Below are 22,699 nucleotides of genomic sequence, written 5' to 3' on the forward strand. Positions count from 1 at the left end.
TTTGCTCAGATTCATGTCCATTGAGTCACTGATGCTATCTAGCCATCTCATCCTCTGCTTCTTCCCTCAGCTTTTGCCTTCCACTCTTTCCCAGAATCAGGATCTTTTCCAATGAATTGGCTCTTCTCACTAGGTGGCCAGTGTATCAGAGTTTCAGCTTCAGCATCCGTCCTTCCAGTGAATATTCAGGACTGATTTCCTTTAGGATTGACTCGTTTGATCTCCTTGCAGTCCAAGGGACTCTCAAGAGTCTTCTCCAACACCACAGTTCAAAATCATCAATTCTTCTGCGCTCAGCCTTCTTTACGGTCCAACATGACTACTGGGAAAACCATAGCTTTGACTCTGTGAACCTTTGTTGGCAAAGTGATGTCTCTGCTTTTTAATACAGTGTCTAGATTTGTCACCGCTTCTGGTATATAACAAAGTAATTCAGTTATAATTTTTTCAGATTATTTTTCATTATACTTAATTACAAGATGTTGAAGATAGTCCCTGTCTCCAGCCTCTCATCTAAGCATCATGGATATGTTGCAGCATTTCTTCTTTACCAGTGTGATGTGCTGTGCTTATTTGCTCAGTCATATCTGACTCTTTTGTGACCTCATGGACTGTAACCCGCCAGGCTCCGCTGTCCGTGGGATTCTCCAGGCAAGAATCCTGGAGTGGGTTGCCTTGCCTTCCTCCAGGGGATCTTCCCACCAGGGATCGAGCCAGGTCTCCCGCATTGCAGGCGGATTCTTTACTGTCTGAGCCACCAGGGAAGGCCACCGAGGTGATGGCTCAGGTTTAAAGAGGCTCCATGAAGGCTGAAGCGTCCAGCCGGTCAGTGGTGGGGAGCTGGGACTTGAACCGGCCACTGTTTCACTCTTAATTGCACTGCTCTCTGTTGCCTCCCTTAGGATAATATTAACCCAGGTCATGCACCTGTTTGTCTGACAGAGAGATCTGTTTCTATGTATGGGCCTTTCTCTGATTTGATTGTGAAAAGTGAGGAACATGGTTCTGAGACTTCATCACCTGCCATTGGGCCTGGTTTGGGCCGTTGTGTTCCCCTGACACAGTGGTTGTGGAGTATCCCCCTGTCTGTCTGGATGAGGGCGCATCATGGAAGCCTGATGCCGGCAGGGGTCAGGTCAGCCTGACTCTTCTGACTCTTTGCCCTCCCGTCACTCCGTCTGTTCACCTTAAGATTTGATCTCTCCTTCACTCAAGCCACCTGCAGACACTGGCACGCCTATGACCTGTGTATCACCTCAAACCAGTGGCCTCTGGACCTTTCTACGTCTTGAAATCTCAGACTCTGCAGTTCCCCTCTGTGGTCACAGGGTCCCCTGCTTTCCCTCCCCTCCTCTGCATCCAGCCACCACGCTCACTGTTTCAGCTATGTTCAGGTTCACTTTCTCTCTCCCCGGCCCATGGTTTAAAAGGTTCACTAAAAAGTTGGCTTAAAGCTCAACATTCAGAAAACTAAGATTATGGCATCTGGTCTCATCACTTCATGGCAAACAGATGGGGAAACAGTGGAAACAGTGGCTGACTTTATTTGGGGGGGCTCCAAAATCACTGCAGTGGTGACTGCAGGCATGATTTTAAAAGATGCTTACTCCTTGGAAGGAAAGTTATGACCAACCTAGACAGCATATTAAAAAGCAGAGACATTACTTTGCTAACAAAGGTCCATCTAGTCAAGGCTGTGGTTTTTTCAGTAGTCATGTATGGATGTGAGAGTTGGACTATAAAGAAAGCTGAGTGCTGAAGAATTGATGCTTTTGAACTGTAGTGTTGGTGACGACTCTTGAGAGGCCCCTTGGACTGCGGGGAGATCCAACCAGTCCATCCTAAAGGAGATCAGTCCTGGGTGTTCATTGAAAGGACTGATGTTGAAGCTGAAACTCCAATCCTTTTGCCACCTGATGTGAAGAACTGACTAAAGAGCTGACTCATTTGAAAAGACCCTGATGCTGGGAAAGATCGAGGGCAGGAGGAGAAGGGGATGACAGAGGATGAGATGGTTGGATGGCATCACTGACTCAATGGACATGAGTTTGGGTAGACTCTGGGAGTTGCTGATGGACAGGGAGGCCTGGTGTGCTGCGGTCCATGGGGTTGCAAAGTCAGATGCGACTGAGCGACTGAGCTGAACTATAGTCTCCTGACAGTTGAGTGTCACACAGTCCTTTCCAAACACCAGCCCTGGGCGATCCCCGCCACTCATGCAGCTGCCCAGAGGTCCCCACACCCAGTGAATTGGGCCTGCTGTCAATCCTTGCTCTTCCTTTGAGACAGCTCCCCATGGTTTCTTCTCCAGCAGACACACTGTCACACTTTCCCGTGCAACCTGTTCCTAACTTTTCCTGTCTCTTCAAAACATGCCATGTCTCCCGCTTCCCATGAATGAGGGGCCCTGCAGTGACTCCTCCACTTCTCCCCTTTTCCCTTGAGTTTTGTGCGTCGTCCCCGCCCCGCTTGTCTTAGATCCCCAAGTGGATCTGGTGTCTCGTATCAGATGTTACCACGTGCTATATAACCAAGACATCAAGAATTCAGAGAAATTTTTCTGAAGGCTCGCTAGCTGGGAAGCCTGCATTTTATAGGATGTTTCTCAAAATTCTTTTGATTATATTTCTTTAGCAGTTTTTCTAAGCTGTGTAGAGGCCACCCCAATCACTCACCCCCATTCTCTCCTCTGTGGACACAGGAGAAGGGAAGGAGAGGGGCTATGTTCTTATCTGTGAATGATGACGTTGACATTTTTGACTAAACTAAAGTTGAGGTTTGCCCGTCAGCCACGCTGCCCTCCATTCTATCCACCGGACAATGGAAAATGGCTGTAATAGCTCGGGAACGTTATAAGGGTGCATGGGGGTTGCTGAGTAAGCCTTGCCATCTCTTTTGCCGTGATAGATGTGTGTCTTCAAGGGAATCCAAAAAGTTCTGCTTGACAGGTGAGGTTAAAAGTACACAGGTGTGCTGTAATGTCTGTGAGAGGGTTAACATGAAAAGTTTTGTGTGAGCCCAGAATCCTGTCCTTTTGCTGACCCATCACCAGGGACCTGGCATGCCGCAGTCCGTGTGGTCGCCAAGAGTTGGAGACAACTGAGCGACTGAACTGAACTGAACACCACGGACCACTCTGTCCCGCCCGGTCACTCAGGACCCCTTCAAAGGGAAGTTGGGGGGCTACATCTCCACTCTCTCATATTACATCTCCTCCCCTCCACCCTTCTTAGAACAAGCACTTAAGGGAACTTCTTATGAATTCACTGTAGTGTTAGTCAAGACGTTTTTACAGCTAGTTTGTTCTTAATTCAGCTGATGGCCAATGGGAGACCTAACAGTTCAGTGAGTAGAAATAGGCAAAATTGGTCTTTTTCTTTATGTCCTGAGGATAAATCCAAAGAAACCTGTCTAGTTGGCATGTCTCCAGCTGCAGCAGAGTTCAAGTTTAAGTGAATTATGAAGACTGAATTAGCTCCTTGATCTTGGAGGCAGTCCTCCCATTCTGGAGGGGAGTGTGTTAGTAGGGTGGGGTCTCACCAATGGCCTGCATATAGGAAGCTTAGCTGAATGCATCTATTTTGCAGATGGGAGATCCCTTGTGAGGGATTTTTTTTTAAGTTATTAATTTCTTTCTTGAATATACCTATATTAAAAATAACCAACAGAGTTTTCTAGAATTAGACCACAATATTTTATTCATTTTGTATTTCAGTATCTCTGTCATATTTGTTTCTCTTTATTTTCTCTTAACTGAAAGAATTAACTAATTTGTTTTAAATCACTAAAAGTACAAAAGGATAAAATAAGAGGTAGAAGAAAAGTAAGTCTCTCATTTCTGTTCCCAAGTCACCCCAATTCACTCCGAGTGGTAAGCTTCATTACCATTTTCTTGTGGGTCTGTTTAGGGATATTTTAAAAATACAAAACCTAAATTATAACTATAAAATATAAAGAAAATAGAAAGTCCAAATATATATAATATAAACACAATATAATATAGGGATATTTTATAACTATGCAAACTATAGGAGAAAAAATATGGAGTTTTAAAAAATATATATATATATATATATTTGGCCAGGCTATATGGCATTTGGTGTCTTAGTTCCCTGACCAGGAATTGAACCTGTTCCCCCCTACCTTGGAAGCACAGAGTCTTATTAACCATTGGACCACCAGGGAAGTTCTGGTACAGGTTTTTTTCAGCATAATGTTTGCACCATGCACACTGTTCTGTTTTTTTTCTTTTTTTTTTTTACCTTTTTTGACTTAAGCCTGTATCCTCAAAAACCTTTCTTGTCACGACATAGGGAGTAGTCCTATTCTTTTTAGTGTGTGCATGCTCAGTCTCTTCTGTCCTGTCTGACTCTTTGCAGCTCTATGAACTGTAGCCCAATAGGCTCCCCTGTCCGTGAGATTGTCCAGGCAAGAACACTGGAGTGGGTTGTCATGCCCTCCTCCAGGGGGTCTTCCCAACCCAGGGATCAAACCCACACCTCCTGCATTGCAGATGGGTTCTTTACTACTGAGCCATCAGGGAAACCCATTCCTTTTAATACCTAAATAGTATTCCATTGTAAGGGTTTTGCCTTAATTTCTTCAGCCCCGCAGTGATGGACTTTTGCTTGTTTCCAATCATTTTATACTAGGCATGATGCTCCAGTGAATTACTATCTATAAATAGCATTTTCTATGTCAGCGAGGCTCTCTGGAGGAGAAATTGCTACAGTGGAATTGTTGGATCAGAAGAATGTGTAGTTTTAATTTTGGTAAACCTTGCCAAATTGCCCTCAGATTTGGCATCTGTACTAATGCATGCTCCCACTAACACCGTGGGCTTGTGCCTTTTCTCCACAGACAGTGTTACTAAACTGCATGATCTTTGCCAATCTAAGAGGTGCAAACTACTATCTTTTAGTAGCTTTAATATAGAGTTTTGCTTGTTCTCACAAGCAAATGATCGAATGTCTTTTCATATGTTTAAGAGCCAGTCCTATATTCTTTTCTGAGAAATGTATATTGACTTTTATTGCCCATTTTTCCCTAGATTTTTGGTCTTTTCCAGCTAATTCATTTTTAGGAGCACAAAGTAACTGAAAAAAACTAGTCCTTTTGTCCTGAGTTTTTTAATTTTTCCATTTATTTTTGGACTTCTCAGGCTTCTTTTTTTCCCTGCAGGTTTTGTTTTTAAAATTACGTAGCCTTACTTATCAGACCTTTTTTTTTTTTTTTTTTTTTTACTTTTAACTTTTTGACATACTTAGGGCTTCTCTGCTCAAACATTGTATTTTAAAAATTGTCTTATATTTTTTCTTAGTACTTTTAAAATCATAGCATTTTTGAGATGTAATTTACATACCACAAAATTCATCCTTTTCATGTGTACAGTTTAGTGGTTTTGGTCTGTTTACAGAATTGTACAGCTATCACCACAATCTAATTTCAGAACATTTTCATCACCCCAAAAAGAAACGTCATACCCATTAAGCAGTCACTCTCCATTCGCTCCGCCCCAAAGCCCCTGGTAACCACTAATCTCCTTTACTTCTCTAAGGATTCGCCTGTTCTGGACGTTTCGTTTAAATTGACTCATACAATGTGTAGTCCCTTGTGACTGGCTTCTTCCACTTAGCGTCATGTTATCAAGGTTTATCCAAGGGCTTTTACATTTGCATTTTTCACATTCAAATCTTTGGTTGCTCAAGAATTTATTTTAGTGTAGGATCTGAACTAGGGATCTGACTTTATTTCTGCCAGGGAGCCATCCACTTACTGAAAGACTTTCTTCTCCCAATAACATGCTCTGCCAACTTTGTCATACCCTGAATCGCAGTATGTGTTTGGGTCTATTCCTTTTCCATTGATCTTGCTTTCTATTTGTGTGCCAATGCGTACTGATTTAACATTGGGAGCTTTAAAATATTTTACATATCTGGTATGCTAGTCTTATTTATTTTTTTCCTTCCTTCTTTCTTTTATTTTTGGTTGCACTGGGTCTTTGTTGCTGTGCTCGAACTTTCTCTGGTTGAGGAGAGTGGAGGCTACTCTCTAGTTGAGCTTTGCAGGCTTCTCTCTGCAGTGGCTTCACTTTTTGCTGAGCACAGGCTCTAGGCCTCTGGGCCTCAGTACTTGCAGCTTGTGGGCTCAGTAGTTTTGGTGCTAAGGCTTAGTTGCTCTGTGGCATGGGAATCTTCCCGAACCAGGGATTGAACTCATGTCCCCTGCATTGGCAGGTGACTATATCACCCTGGAAGTCCTCTTTCCTTATTTCTTGTTTCATTTTTATGACTATTCATTCCTTCCTATGCATTTTTCCACATAAACTTCAGAGTTGGCTTTCTCATGGTATTCTTGGATATCATCTCATGTTTATCAGTTACTTTGGGAAGAATTAGTGATTTTCTCATCAAAGACCAGCAGGGTAAATGTACCTTCTTTGTCCTTCAATAATGTGAAATTTTCTTTCTTTACCTAGTTCTTGTGTATTTCTATTTATCTCTAGCCATTTTTCATTTTTATTGCAATTTTAAAGATTGGGATGTTTTCATAATGGTTGTTCCTTAGGAAGGCCACTGGCTTTTGCATATTATTCTTGTTGGTAAAGAATCCAGGAGACCACCTGCAGTGCAGGAGACCAGGGTTTGATCCTTGGGTTGGGAAGATCCTCTGGAGAAGGAAATGGCAACCCACTCCAGTATTCTTGCCTGGGAAATCCTATGGACAGAGGAGCCTGGCAGGCTGTAGTCCATGGGGTCACAGCAGTCGGACACGACTTAGCAATTCAACCAGCACTTGTGAATTACCTTACAGAATTCTGTAATTGTCTATAACAGTTGTTTAGCTGACTTGCTCATGTGATTTTCAGCCACAGCCTTTGCAAATAATGATCATTTTGCTGCTCTTTGCTTGTTTTTGGACTTCTTATCTCTCTCCCTTACATAATTTAATTGGCTACTTCCACCAGAATGGTGTTAACAGCTATAATGGTAGACAGCCTTGCGTGGGTTCTAAGTTTAATAGAACACTTCTTATGTGTCACCACTCACAGTGAGGCTACCTTTGGGGTTGGCATGTGTAATGTTCATTGGGCATTTGTGGGGCTTTATCATGAGCAGAACGCCTTTTGGAAATGCTGGAGCTGACTGAATGGTTTGCAGAGACAGCGGCCTGCTCTGCCAGTTCTCCTGCAGTGATAAAATAGCAGACTGATTTTCCTCACTGGCACTGACAGGCATGTGAGTGGGAAGTCCATGCTCCAGAGGAAGGAGGCAGCAATTATACTTGAATCTCATGCTACATTTATTTTGCCAGTCAAGTGAAAAGTCTAAGAAGCTATAGGTAGCACCATGAGATGGGGCTTTCCAGGTGGCGCTAATGGTAAAAAAATCTTCCCTGGGTCGAGAAGATCCCCAGGAGAAGGAAATGGCAACCCACTCCAGTGTTCTTGCCTAGAGAACTCTATGGACAGAGGATCTTGGTGGGCTGCAGCCCATGACTAAGGACACACACCAGCCTGTTAATGCCTCAAAGCTATGAACTTAGAACACTGTGCATGCTAAGTTGCTTCAGTTGTGTCCTACTAAGAACAACTGATCAAACGGTTAACTAGGCTTTAAGCTATAGTCAATTAAATAATTTCCTTTTGGGCTTTCCAATTGGCGCTAGTAATAGAGAATTCACATGCCAATGCAGGAGACTTAAGAGATGCAGGTTCGATCCCTAAGTTGGGACGATTTCCTGTAAGAGGGAATGGCAACCCACGCCAGTATTCTTGCCTGGGAAATAGCATGGACAGAGGATCCTGGTGGGTTACAGTCCATGGGGTGGCAAAGAGTTGGACATGACTGAGTGACTGATCACACAAAGAGGGAAAGACCTCTTACTGGGAAAGATTGAAGGCAAAAGGAGAAGGGAGCATTAGAGAATAAGATGGTTAGAGAGCATCGTTGACTCAATGGACATGAATCTGAGCCAACTCTGGGGGATAGTGGAGGACAGGGAGGTCTGGCGTGCTGCAGTCCAGGAGGCTGCAGAGTCAGACATGGCTTAGCAACTGAACAACAACAAAGGGCAAAAGAAAGAAAGGAAGGGAGAATTAATGGAAAGAAAGAGGTAAAAATATACACCCCTCTCTGTTATGCTCCGAGCCCGTATCTCCGAACCGACCGAGAGAGCAAGTCCACAACAGTAATGCAAAAACAAGAAGGGAGTTTATCTCTAGCGCGCTAGGGCTCAAGTCTCATCCCACACAAGGGAATCCGACAAGAGCCCCGAATAAAGGAGTATGGCGGCTTATGTACAGGCAGTTCTTTGTCTCAGTTACAGGAGTAGCTGGCGTTACATGATTGGCCAGGCAGGATGAGCGCATATCCTGTCTCTTTCTGGTAAACATGACTCAGGTCCTAGAGACCGTCGTTTGGTCCCTAACACTCTCCTCACTGTCCTCCCAGAGCAGGCTGTGTGATAAGCCAAAATATTTCCCAGGTAGTTTCCTCCAGCAAAATATTACCAAAAGAAGGGCACCCAACACTAATTGTCAGCAAATATAGTAGTCTCAGAAAAGGCTTAGAAGCAATAGTGAACTCTTTTACCATTTGTAAGCAAAACAGGCTAATAAAGCATTCCAAATATTGAGAAACCACTGAAGGGAGAAAGAATGCCTGTTGAAACATGTTTACGTGTTGATTCTTTTTGATGTTGCCGTATAAAAAGCATTTTGATCTTTTGCACAGAAATCAGAGAAACATCTATTTTATGTGCTAACCCCGAACCTGACATTATTCTAATAGTAATAAATACGAGGACAGGCCATCCCTTACATAGGCAGAACTAGGAACCAAAATGAAAGGTGGTAACAATTGAGGCCTTGAGGCTCCTTGGAAACATCTACCATGCAGTCGGTGCAGTTGTGGTTATAAACAAAAGGCATTTAGACTGACTCCATAAAGTGGAGGGCTCATGGGTGGCGTCGGGGATTCCGTGCTATATCATCTCTATGACATGCAGGAAAGAGAAAGTTTGGGGAAGCACACAGATTGTGTGGGTGTGCCCATCCGGTTGGTTTTGGCCATGCACACCTTCAGCTTGTACCTGTCAAAACCATGTGTGTGATTTTGAAGCTTGCAAGAACCACTGGAGTCTGGGTGGGCGTCTCGGGCAAGTCCCCTAGCCTTCTTGTGAGTTGATGTGTTGAGGAAAAAAGAGCTCGGGCTTGGAACAGAGGCATCCGACGCTGCCGCTTGCTGACTGTGTGTACTTGACCGAGTTACTGAACCTTTCTGAGCTGCGTTTCTCATCTGCAAGTCATGTTTACAATTCATGTGGATTTATTAAGAGGTGTTGGACCCAAAGCACCTAGCATAGCATGGGGCCTGATAGAGAGTAGTTGCTAAGTAGGTGTTCCAGATGGACTGAGATGAACCAGAGGAAGCAAGGGCGGAGGGAAGGAAGGGAGAATTCCGTGTATCCATTCCACAGTCCTGATATATGGAGAGTCCTGGGGAAACTCTTAAAGAATATCACACCAGGGCAAGGGATAAGGGGTGTTTCTAGGAAAGACATCTCAGAGAGGTGAGTCATGAAGCCCAGGCAGACAGGTTGTGCTAGGGCAGTGCTTCTAGGTGGAAAAGGACAACATTTTCAAAGGCATAGGCATGAAGGAGTCAAGAAGTCTTAAACCCAGGGAAGCGTGGGTAGTAAGAGAGTATGGCTGAGTCTCAGGTTATGGGTGGGGGTGTGGGGGGAGTTGTGAGTAAAAGTCAGGAGAGGTCTTCAACCCTGGGAGTGAGTAGGGTCCTGCTTGTCCTGTTGGATTATGACTACGATGATGGTGGCTGTCACCTTGAGGGACCCCATTGCATCTGCATTTTGGAAAGATGGCACCAGCATCAGTGGGGTGCCTTTAGAGACCACCAGGAGGAAATGAACTCTCGGCCATGGCAGTGATTCCTGCCACGTCCCCCACAAACCCTGCACAGTGCTGAGCACATAGTAGGTGGTCAGGAAAAGCTGCCTGACGGACTTGGACCAAAGTGCTTGTTTGGCCAAGATCATCTTCTCCACGATTCATTTGTTTTAGTATTCATAGATGATTCTCCTGTGGATTTGATCATTTCCCCCCAATTATTTTTGACCCTCGATTAAATTATCTTATTAAACGACTGTGTGTTGTGGCATAAACTTACCCTAATCTATTTCTAATTTATTGTGCAAGCGTCTGTCTCATGAAAGATGTCTTCTTATTTAAAGGGTACTGGCCTAGAACTGCATGAACATCACCAGTCTCGCTGATGCTCCCTCCCCCCACACCACCCTGAAATGGTTTCTGTGCAGAGGAATAATTGTTTCCAGCTCCAAACACTTTAGGCTTTGCCCATAACTCTCTTTCAAAGCTTTCCCTGTTTTAAGATTCTTTCAAGCCTTCTGGTGCTCTTGAAGGGGAAAACTCTAAAAGCTTTTAGCTCCTGATTGACTTCAAACAGAGCAAGCTCATGGTCTTACTTTGGAGTCGTGATACCCTTCTAATTAAGGTGGCCAAAGCAGTAACTGTGGTCGCGCCACCAGCCTCTGAGGGCCACAGATAGCACTGAATGGAGTGAGAGGTAAGTGTTCCTGTTGTGTATCAGATGAATGTACATGCATGCTAAGTTGCTTCAGTCGTGTCTGACTCTGTGCGACTCCGTACATTGCAGCCTCCCAGGCTCCTCTGTCCATGGGGTTCTCCAGGCAAGCCTACTGGAGTGGGCTGCCATGCCCTCCTCCAGGAGATCTTCCTGGCCCAGGGATTGAACCCGTGTCTCTTTGGCAGGTGGGTTCTTCACTGCTAGCACCACCTGAATAAATAGCAGTTATTCAGAGCCTGGGTTCTGTTTTCCATCAGTCATTCAACTAACTTTCTTTGAGATTCCACTGGGTACCAAGTAGGGTTTTAAGTACTGAAATACTAAGGTAGTACAAAAGAAAAGGGTCCCTTCCCCATCATGCTAGGTTACAGTTATTTTAGTACTGTAGATGAAAAAAGAACTAGTCAGTTACAATCCACAGTGATAAGCAGGGTGCAAGGGAAATACAGGATGTGCAGGAAGCATCTAGAAGGGCACCTGAGCCCCACTTGGGAGGCCAGGCAAGACTGCCGTGATGATCCAGAGAATGAACAGGAAGAGGAGTAAAATAGATCTTAGAGAGTTTGGGGTCGATAGTTTTTATCTATAAGGAAACATTGGAGTATCATGGATTTTATTATGAATGTTTTACAAAAGTTTAGTAAGTCCATCAAAATAGCCTTTGAGCCGTACAGGGTTTGGAATATATGCTTGGCCACTGCCATGTAGGTCAGCTGGCTCAGATCTCTTATCAGACACATAGTTTTCTTTCCTGTGTGTCTCAGCACTGCCAGCTGGCCAAGAAGCACACATCCTAGAGGTCAGGGACCTGAAAGAAAGTGGAATCTGAATAATATCTCTGAGAGACTCTAGGTCAGGGTACGCATGTGCAGCTGCCCTCAGCACCTTCTGAAGTTGAAGCCATTTTGCTGTCTGTGCTTTTAGTGATTTAGTATCCCATCCTCTGGGCTTCCCAGGTGGCTCAGTGGTAAAGAATCAGCCTGCCAAGCAGGAGATGGATCCATGGATCAATCCCATCGATCCCTGAATTGGGAAGATCTCCTGGAGAAGGGAATGGCAACCCACCCTAGTATTCTTGCCTGGAAAATCCCATGGACAGAGGAGCCTGGTGGGGTCACAAAAGAGCTGGACACGACTTTGCAACTAAACAACGATGAATCACATCCTCTGGAATATACGGAGCAGCCCCGCCCTCAGACAGAAGAGCCCAGCTCAAGTGACTCTCAGTGAGAATTCAGTATGTGATCGAGGTGCTCTGTTGAGTTGAATAGCTCTGATGTAGGCCAGCAGGTACAGGGGCATCACGGAGACAGGGCCCAAGGGGGCCTCATGCTGACCTAATCCTTTGGTCAAGACTGGCCAGTGGATAAGGATGGTTTCTGTCACAGCCAAGCAGACTGCTGGATGTGGGCTTGTGAAAAGTGTATCTTTTCTAAATTCTGAGTATGGAGTAGTAGAGCTTCCCACGTGGCGCTAGTGGTAAAGAACTTGCCTGCCAACGCAAGAGACAGAAGAGACCTGGGTTCAGTCCCCAGGTCGGGAAGATCCCCCTGGAGGAGGGCATGGCAACCCACTCCAGTATTCTTGCCTGGAGAATCCCCATGGACAGAGGAGCCTGGCTGGCTACATGTAGCCCATGGGGTCTCAGAGAATCCGACATGGCTCAAGTGACTTAGCACACACACACGTGTGGGATGGTAACCCACCTACACTCTTAATTTTTGCTTTCAGAACTTAGGTCCAGAAAAGAGAAGCAAAATGTCTCTACCTTATTATTGAAATGTCTCTACACCTTATTCAAAACACACTGTGTGAATTACTGCTCTCTACTAAAGGAAGGGTTTTCACAATATTGTTTCTTTTGCAATGGCAGAGGGCAAGGTTAACAGGGAAACATATTTACTCCTCATAAAAGGGCATCTGGAAGGTTTTTCACCTGTCTCTGGGGGGACACGCCCTTCCACAGAGCCTCATAGGAATTCAGGGGCAACTTAGAAATGGCCTGAGTTGCTTAGAGATGAGCATGAGTTGTTTTGGGTCTAGAAGTGTGGAATGCTTAAAATATTTTTCAAAGCAGGATTCCTATTCTGTACTTTACTTGTTTCTAGAACCAACCTCTCAGGGTACAAGGGCGCAGCTTTGAGTGGCCAGAAAGCCATTCTGGCTTGTCATCAAGAGCATGTGTCCTTGGAGAATGCTTTAGTTCCATCTTCTGGGTACCCTGCCATGGATGCACACGGCATGTTCACATACACTCTCAGATGCGTTGCTTAGTTCTGAGAGCCTGGGCAGCCAGAGAGAGATGATTAAAAGATTTTTTTTTTCTCCTTTCGATTGAAAGACACGGCTCTTTTTGCCCTGTCTCTTGAATATGACTTCTCTGCTTTTTGTTTATTTTCAGTCTCTCCAAGGGAAATGTCAGTTTTAACTAGAATCACAGACTGTTAGGTCTGGAAAGGACTGTAGAGATCTAACAGGCCCAGTTGGAAATGCCAGCAGGACCCATCTAGAGATGCTCAGCAGGTGTTCTGGAAAACACATCTGGATCTTGGAAGAGAGGGCGGGGCTGGCCTTGTGGATTTCAGAGTTTTTTGTGTAGAGGCAACAGAGTACCTCTGATAGAGTCATCCCCCTGCTCCAAACCTGCTTAAACCCCTCCTGACTTTACAGAATCATCTCAACTACTCAGAAAGGCCTTTGGGGCCCTTTATTATCTGGCCCCCACTTTTCCTTCCCAGCTCATCATCCCCTGCTGCGTCTCCACACAGGCACCTCCAACCACAATGGTCCACTGGCCACATTGAGACACATATGCCTCCTATCTCTGTTTTCTAAAGCTGTTTATCCTTCTAGAATTAGCTCAGATTCCCTTCCTTCTGGAAGCCTTCTTTCAGGCATTCAGGTGGTAAAAAATTAAAAGGACTCCCGAGGCCTGTGATGAATGAGAAAAAAATATTTCTCCTCCTTCATCACTAGTCAAGTCTTGTGTGACCTGCTTAGAATAGCCTTGTACTCATTCTCAGGGACATGAGTGGTTGTCTGGGCTGGCCAAGCTCAGGGCTCAGGGATCCATCCTGACATCCATGACATATACATGTGCTACTTCTGCCTGCAAGAAAATAGGTGTCTATACATTGGAAATGTATCCAATTTTCTACTTGTTATCCTTCATTTACGTTATTTTCTTTTCAGATGTTTCCAAGGAGGTTGTATTGAATTTTCCTCTTTGGAAAGGCATGCCCATTTTTTACTTAGAATGCAGAGATTCTTACTCTAGCTGCATTCTCAGCTTATTGGTTCATTTAGGCAAGTTATATAACCTCTACCTTCATTTATCATCTGTGAAATGAGCCTAAGAATAACACATCTGGTTTTTATAAGAATACGTAAAACCTAGCATTGAAACATTTTGGAAAATATTTTAAAGCATGGAATGTAAACGTAAGGCTTTATTTTTGCTACCATACTGCTTCTAGTCAACAACAACAATCTTGATGATTTCATACAGATCATATTTATTATATAACTTTGCATAACTTGACATCAGATGAGATGAATCCATGTTTTGGTTCTGGGTTATGAGCAATGTGTCCATTACTGAATTACTTACCCTTTTTGAGCTTCATTTTCCTCCTCTATATATTGGGAATAATGATGTCGCTGCTATCTATTAGGGTTGTTGAATAATTATACTCTGCCACTGTCATGCTTGAAAAATACTTTTTAAATTGGCAAGAATATACTCAACATAACCATCATGACTTCTCTCGTGGCCTAATAATTATGCCGGCTAGAAAGAGATCAAAAATATATTATGATTTTCTTTTATTAGATACCTCTCATGCATACTAAGTCACTTCAGTCATGTCTGACTGTGTGTGACCCTATGGACTGTAGCCTGCTAGGTTCCTCTGTCTGTGGAATTTTCCAAGCAAGAATACTGGAGTGGGTTACCATTTCCTCTTCTAGGGCATCGTCCCAACCAAGGGATCGAACCCCCAACTCATGTCTCCTGCATTGGCAGGAGGGTTCTTCACCACTAGCGCCACCTGATAAGCCTAAGATGCCTCTCAACTTGTCCCAAACGTGCAAGGGATAAAAGGAGGAGGAACAAAAGTGAGCTGAATACGTAGAATAGGATGCAAAGTTGGCAGAAGACTCTGATGGATGTCCCTCCTACCCTGAAGTTGAAAGGGGCCAAGTTGATATGTGGATTGCATGGGAGCCACACGGTCAAAGCTGAAGATAGGTATGGGAGAGAAGGCAGTGGGAAGGGGCCATGATATCATGTGAAAGCCAAGTGATGGATTGCCCGGGGTGTCCATGGGCATGGCATGCCTGTTCTTGAGTGTTCCTTCTGAGCAGTGGTGGGGCACTGGTGGTGTATTCAGTGGGATCACAGGAAAGTCCATGGGAGGTGGCTCAGCTTCCCTCACTTACCTCTCTTAAGTTGGGTGGGGATGAGGAGATGTTATATGTTGAACCACGTCCCTCCAAAAAGATACTGAAGTCCTCCTCCACAGTGTCTGTGACTGTGGGTTATCTAGAATAGGGTCTTTGCAGATGATCAAGTTAAGATGAGGTCACTGTGACGGGTGCCGATCCAGGATGACCTTATAAAAAGAAGACATTTGGACACCAAGATAGAGATGCAGGGAGAATGCCGTGTTAAGATTGGAGTTATGCCATCACAAGCCCAAGATGCCTTGCAGACCAGCAGAAGCTAGGAGAGAGACACAGGGCAGAACCTTCCCTCAAGGCTCTTAGAAGGATCCAGCCCTACTGACACCTTGACCCTGGACTTCCAGCCTCTGGAACGTGAGGCCATAGATACTGGAGGTTTAAGGCAGGCCCCCAGTCTATGGGCCTTCGTCTTGCAGCCCCAGGAAACTAACAGAGGTGGATGGGCCGTTTCCCCAGACCCGACTGCTTCTCTGTGACACTTGGTCCACCCCCTGGGTTTTATGGTGAGGCTACACATGGTACACATTTGCTGTCAGTGTATATTAAAAATAACAAGATCTCCTGTGGTTTGGCTTTTGGCAGCAAGTACGTTTACTGTCCGGAGAAGGCAATGGTACCCCACTCCAGTACTCTTGCCTGGAAAATCCCATGGACGGAGGAGCCTGGTAGGCTGTAGTCCATGGGGTCATGAAGAGTCACGAAGAGTCGGACACTTACTGAGCGACTTCACTTTCACTTTTCACTTTCATGCATTGGAGAAGGAAATGTTCTTGTTCTTGCCTGGAGAATCCCAGGGACGGGGAAGCCTGGTGGGCTGCCATCTATGGGGTCGCACAGAGTCGGACACGACTGAAGCGACTTAGCAGCAGCAGCAGCACGTTTACTGCCTAATCTCAAGGTTTGGAGTTGATTTAGAATGGAGTTTCTTTTCTTTTTTTTAATACGTATTTATTTGGCTGTGCCAGGTCTTAGTTACGATGTGTGGACTTCCTGGTTGCTGTGTGCATGCGGGGCATGCGGGATCTAGTTCCCTGACTAGGGATTGAACCTGGGTCCCTGCTTCGGGAGTGTGGAGTTCTTAGCCACTGGACCACCAGGAAAGTCCCTAGACTGGGGCTTCTTAAGAGTTGTCATGACCTCACTTTCATTATCTGCTCAAATACAGTACCTCTATGTGTGTTGAGATGGAAAAAAGGGTGCAATTACGGTCACTTACTTAAAGTCCTGTGTTCGGTTATTATTTTTCCAGCTTCGAGTGCTTTCTTGGGAGTATTTTGTGCTCTATTGTAAGTCTGCTTTGGTTAGAGTTTTGCCAAGTCCACAACAAAGAGGGAACGTTTCTTTTTTCTTTTCACTTTCCTTGGGGTATGGACCTAACAGAAGCAGAAGATATTGAGAAGAGGTGGCAAGAATACATGGAAGAACTGTACAAAAAAGATCTTCACGACGCAGATAATCATGATGATGTGATCATTCATCTAGAGCCAGACATCCTGAAATGTGAAATCAAGTGGGCCTTAGAAAGCATCACTACGAACAAAGCTCATGGAGGTGATGGAATTCCAGCTGAGCTATTTCAAATCCTGAAAGATGATGCTGTGAAAGTGCTGCACTCAATATGTCAGCAAATTTGGAAAACTCAGCAGTGGCCACAGGACTGGAAAAGGTCCGTTTTCATTCCAATCCCAAAGAAAGGCAACACCAAAGAATGCTCAAAGTACCGCACAATTGCACTCATCTCACATGCTAGTAAAGTAATGCTCAAAATTCTCCAAGCCAGGCTTCAGCAATGCATGAACCTTGAATTCCCTGATGTTCAAGCTGGTTTTAGAAAAGGCAGAGGAACCAGAGATCAAGTTGCCAACATCCGCTGGATCATGGGAAAAGCAAGAGAGTTCCAGAAAAACATCTATTTCTGCTTTATTGACTATGCCAAAGCCTTTGACTGTGTGGATCACAATAAACTGTGGAAAATTCTCAAAGAGATGAGAATACCAGACCACCTAACCTGCCTCTTGAGAAATCTGTATGCAGGTGAGGAATCAACAGTTAGAACTGGACATGGAACAAAAGACTGGTTCCAAATAGGAAGAGGAGTACGTCTAGGCTGTATATTGTCACCCTGCTTGTTTAACTTCTATGCAGAGTACATCATGAGAAACGCTGGACTGGAAGAAACACAAGCTGGAATCAAGATTGCCGGGAGAAATATCAATAACCTCAGATATGCAGATGACACCACCCTTATGGCAGAAAGTGAAGAGGAGCTAAAAAGCCTCTTGATGAGAGTGAAAGAGGAGAGTGAAAAAGTTGGCTTAAAGGTCAACATTCAGAAAACGAAGATCGTGGCATCTGGTCCCATCACTTCATGGGAAATAGATGGGGAAACAGTGGAAACAGTGTCAGACTTTATTTTTTTGGGCTCCAAAATCACTGCAGATGGTGATTGCAGCCATGAAATTAAAAGACGCTTACTCCTTGGAAGAAAAGTTATGACCAACCTAGATAGCATATTCAAAAGCAGAGACATTACTTTGCCGACTAAGGTCCGCCTAGTCAAGGCAATGGTTTTCCCTGTGGTCATGTATGGATGTGAGAGTTGGACTGTGAAGAAGGCTGAGTGCCGAAGAATTGATGCTTTTAAACTGTGGTGTTGGAGAAGACTCTTGAGAGTCCCTTGGACTGCAAGGAGATCCAACCAATTCATTCTGAAGGGGATCAGCCCTGGGATTTCTTTGGAGGGAATGATGCTAAAGCTGAAGCTCCAGTACTTTGGCCACCTCATGCGAAGAGTTGATTCATTGGAAAAGACTCTGATGCTGGGAGGGATTGGGGGCAGGAGGAGAAGGGGACAACCGAGGATGAGATGGCTGGATGGCATCACGGACTCGATGGGCGTGAGTCTGAGGGAACTCCAGGAGTTGGTGATGGACAGGGAGGCCTGGCGTGCTGCGATTCATGGGGTCGCAAAGAGTCAGACACGACTGAGCGACTGAACTGAACTGAACTGGGGTTGTCCATTGCTTCTCTAATGGATGCTAGAACTTCCTCCCCTCCTCTGGGGATGGGGGAGGGGAAGGAAGCAGCTTCTTTCCTCTTTGGGAAATGTTGATGTATATTACATGAAACATTGGTTTTTCATAGAAGCTTCCATTTCAACATGTTGAAATAGTTGGTTCTAATTTATATGTGAAAAAGAAATGAACTTGTCATGGAAATGCTCTGAGGGTACAGTTACATAATAATTATATATGCCCACCCCAACTCATTCACATAGTAGACCTCACCTCCCCGTATTAGTAGTTTTCTAAGATTTCATGGATTCTAACAACTTTTCCCAGAGTTCCATTTAAACACATTAAAAATAACTGTCGTAAATTGAAAATTCACTATTTTTATAAGTATGTTGTGGGTGCGTGCTATGTAGCTTCAGTCCTGTCAGCTCTTTGTGACCCCATGGACTGTAGCCCACCAGGCTCCTCTGTCCATGTGACCTTCCAGGTAAGAATACTGGGGTGGGTTGCCATTTCCTACTCCAGGAGATCTTCCCCACCCAGGATTGAACCCACCTCTCTAAAGTCTCCTGCATGGGCAGGCTGGTTCTTTACCACTAGCGCCACCTGGGAAGCCCATTAATATGTTGTGAGTAGTGGCAATTTCATATCCCTAATTAGTTGGCGCAATTAAGTTTCAGAGAAAATGGCAAAGCTGAGATTAAAATTCAGGCTTTCCTGATTTCCAACCAGTATAACGCTTGTTTTCCATGCTAATATTGCAGGCCAGGGTTCAGTTAACACAGACAGTGGGGGGTGTAAGGGCAAGAGAGCCAGAGGACTTGCAACAGAAGCCCCTCGTCCTCTGGTGAGAAAAGGAGTTACAGCCCTGCCTCTGCCACTGTCTAACTGCATGACCCTGGGGCCTTTGGCTTCTCAGAGCTCTCAGGACAATGAGGGGAGCTTAAAAAGTCTATGCTTCATACTGAAATATCTAGGGATTAAATGAGTTTTCGGGGATTTGCTTGAAGACATAAGATGAACTGTGAGTTGACGAGTATTGGTGCTGGGTAGTGAATATCTGGCGTTCTATTGAATGTCTTCTGTACATGTTTGACATTTTCTATAGAAAAACTTACGGAAAAAATGTTATGCTTCTAAAATGTGTACCTTTTGGAATTCCCTGGTGGTCCAGTGGTTAAGACTCCACATTTTCACTGCAGAGGACTCAGGTTCAATCCCTGGTTGGGGAACTAAGATTCTACATGCTGCTTAGTGTGGCCAAAAAAGCAAAATAAATGTGTACTTTTGACTCTTCCCATTTCCTTTCCTGCTGCTGCTGCTGCTAAGTCGCTTCAGTCGTGTCTGACTCTGTGCGACCCCATAGATGGCAGCCCACTAGGCTCCCCCGTCCCTGGGATTCTCCAGGCAAGAACACTGGAGTGGGTTGCCATTTCCTTCTCCAATGCATGAAAGTGAAAGTCAAAGTGAAGTCACTCAGTCATGTCCAACTGTTAGCAACCCCATGGACTGCAGCCCACCAGGCTCCTCCGTCCATAGGGTTTTCCAGGCAAGAGTACCGGAGTGGGGTGCTGTTGCCTTCTCCCAGATGCTATTGTTTAGCTCACTCATTTCTCCTGAACACAAAGTCCTTTGAAAGCAAGCAAGCTTTTCCCTTTGGTTGGATGCTAATATGTTGTTCAGTCACTAAGTCATGTCCAACTCTTTGCGACCCCATGGACTGCAGCAGGCCAGGCTTCCCTGTTCTTCACTATCTCCCGGAGTCAGCTCTAACTCAGTGGTACTATCTAACCATCTCATCCTTTGCTGCCCTCTTCTTCTTTTGACTAATATATATGCATTAATAAATCCTAATGTATGTATTGGTCCTCCCTGTGGCTCAGATGGTAAAGAATCCACCCACAGTGTGGGAGACCAGGGTTTGATCCCTGGGTCAGGAAGATTCCCTGGAGAAGTGAATGACTACCCACTCCAGTATTCTTGCCTGGAGAAGCCCATGGACAGAGGAGCCCGGTGGGCTACAGTCCATGGGATCGCAGAGAGTCGGACACGACTGAGCCACTTACACTTACCTAAATGTATATGTTATTATATAAATATATATTATATAAACATATATATAAATAAAGACTTTCTGATGCTTTCCTCATTTTTTATTTTGTAACTGGTAATACGATGGCTGAGCTTTCATAATAAATTCAAAATCTGCTTTCTGTTCCTCACCAGTTTGAATTGTAGAAAAGAGTACAAAGGATTAGCGTACTTTTAAAATACATCTCGGCTAATTATACATACAACTGCATTTACTAAATGCGAATATTTTCAGGCCTTTCTTTGCTACCAAGTGCCACCTGCTTGTGATTTAAATGGGCACAAATTTAGTTCCATTAAACAAAACACAGCAGCTCTTCTCCTGTAGCACAGACTTCTTTAGGTCCTACTCTGGAAGTGGGGAACTAATTCTAGTGTTCCCTTTTGTTAGCTCTGGGCTGGTGTCAGTCATGCCACAAGGGTAATTACTTGGATGTTTTGCAGTCTTGCTTTCAAAATTTCAGCAGGCAGATAGGTTGTGATGAAGTGGTTTGTGTCTTTTGAGGATTCTTATGAACTCCATGGCATTTGAACCTGTGGTGCTAGCAATTTACCAGGAGATCTGAATTGAGGAATACATGACTTGACTTTTGTAGTTCTTTAAGGAGATACTTTACTATCTAACAGGGTAGCTCAGATAGTAAAAACATCTGCCTGCAATTCAAGTGACCTGGGTTTGATCCCCTGAAAGATCCCCTGGAGAAGGGAATGGCAACCCATTCCAGTATTCATGCCTGGACACGGGAGCCTGGCGGGCTATAGTCTATGTGGTCAAAAAGAGTCAGACAGGACTGAGCGACTTCTACTTTACCACCTTACTGTCTGTTGTGGAGGCGGGGGAAGGTGGTGGAGAGAGAAGAAGAAGAAAGAAATCTCAAAATGGTGTGCTCTTGGGACTTCTCTGACGGTCCAGTGGCTCAGAGGCTATGCTCCCAATGCAGGGAGCCCAGGTTTGATTCCAGGTCAAGGAACTAGATCCCACATGCTGCAATGAAGGCTGAAAATCCCATGTGTGCAACTGGAGACCTGGTGCAGCCAAATACATAAACCAACAAATTAAAAAAAAAAAAAAAAGAAAAGTATGTTCTTGGCCCGTACCATGGTCTCCCCAGAAGCTGCTGGACTCTACCTTGCTATTTGTTAAAGTAACAAGGCCATTTAAGAGGAATTCGTCTCCTTTTAATCTGGAACTTTCCCGATCTCTGCAGATCCAAAGCCTGTGTTTCTTTGGGGCCTGTGAAAGTTAAAGCAGCGTTCAAATCCAACATGAATTTCCAAATTCTTTCCCAAGAAAGCTTCCACGAGTGGCCTCATCTGCTACATTTGGAAAGTGAAAAATCCTAGGGCGTGAAGGGCGCATTCACCACACTCATAAAAAAAAGTGATTTCCTTCCAGCAGCCTCTTTGTCTCCAGCTATCTGGACCCAAAATCCTTGATGCTGGAGCCAGTCGGTTAAGAAACGAGGAGGAAGCTCCTTATCTCTCCTGAAAGTCCTGATTTTTCCTAATCTCTCCTCCTCCCTCCACCCTTGCCCTAAATTCCTTTCCATTTTGCCCTTTGAGAAACTCCTCCCTCCTTACAAAAGCTAAAAATAATGTCTATGCTTTCCAGTGACCCTCCCTTATTAGTATCGGAGATGCAGGCAAAAAGGAAACCCGTCACGGTTGGTCCTGCTCAGAAGTGCGAGTTTATAAGTCTTGGCTCACCCCGAGATTTTCAGATGAAAAATGTCATCTGAGATTTTCGCTCTCACTTGAATCCCAGGATCTTTGCCTTAGTGTCAGACCATGCCAACAGGCTTGGAAAGTCCCGACTGATTCTAGGTGATGCCAACCCCAGAACACCCCAGAGAGAGGTTCATGGACCCAGGAAGGTAAAGACATACCCAAATCATCCAGCTGTGATTGGGGGAAGTCCCAAGTGCTGGTGGCGACACTCCAGTTTTTAAAAATCACATGTTACTTAATAAAGATCACAGACCCACTCTTGTGTTCCCAGGGGTGTACCGACCTGCAGACAAGGGTCCCGAGGAAGGTGGGGACTCTGGAAGCCCGGTCCTGCCAACAGAGTTCCAAGTTGGGTGCGATCCTGCACCCTAACTTGGCCAACCGGCATGGACAGCTGGCTCTGGTTACTGTGGGAACAATGCAAGGAAGACTGTTGTCACATTCCTCCCGGGTCAAAGGCACAACCTCCCCAATACGCTCAGTCCCTGCTGGTGAAGGGAAGGCTGGGGGAGCGTGGAAGCAGGGGCTGGAAGCATGCGAAGGGCTTTAGAAATCTGTTAACCCCCCTTGTTTTACTGCCTGAGGAACTGAGACCCAGAGAAGTTCTGTGACTTCCCATTATCAAGTCAATGGCAGACCCAGGACTGGAATTTTCTAACTCAAGGTCCAATGCCCTGGGACTGCCCTGGCAGTCCCATGGTTAAGACTTTGTCTTTCAATGCAGGGGGTGCCGGTTCGATCCCTGGTCAGGAAGTTAAAATCCCACATGCTTTGAGC

This window comes from Capricornis sumatraensis, chromosome 22 (genome assembly GCF_032405125.1).
Source record: "Capricornis sumatraensis isolate serow.1 chromosome 22, serow.2, whole genome shotgun sequence".
Taxonomy (NCBI): Eukaryota; Metazoa; Chordata; class Mammalia; order Artiodactyla; family Bovidae; genus Capricornis; species Capricornis sumatraensis.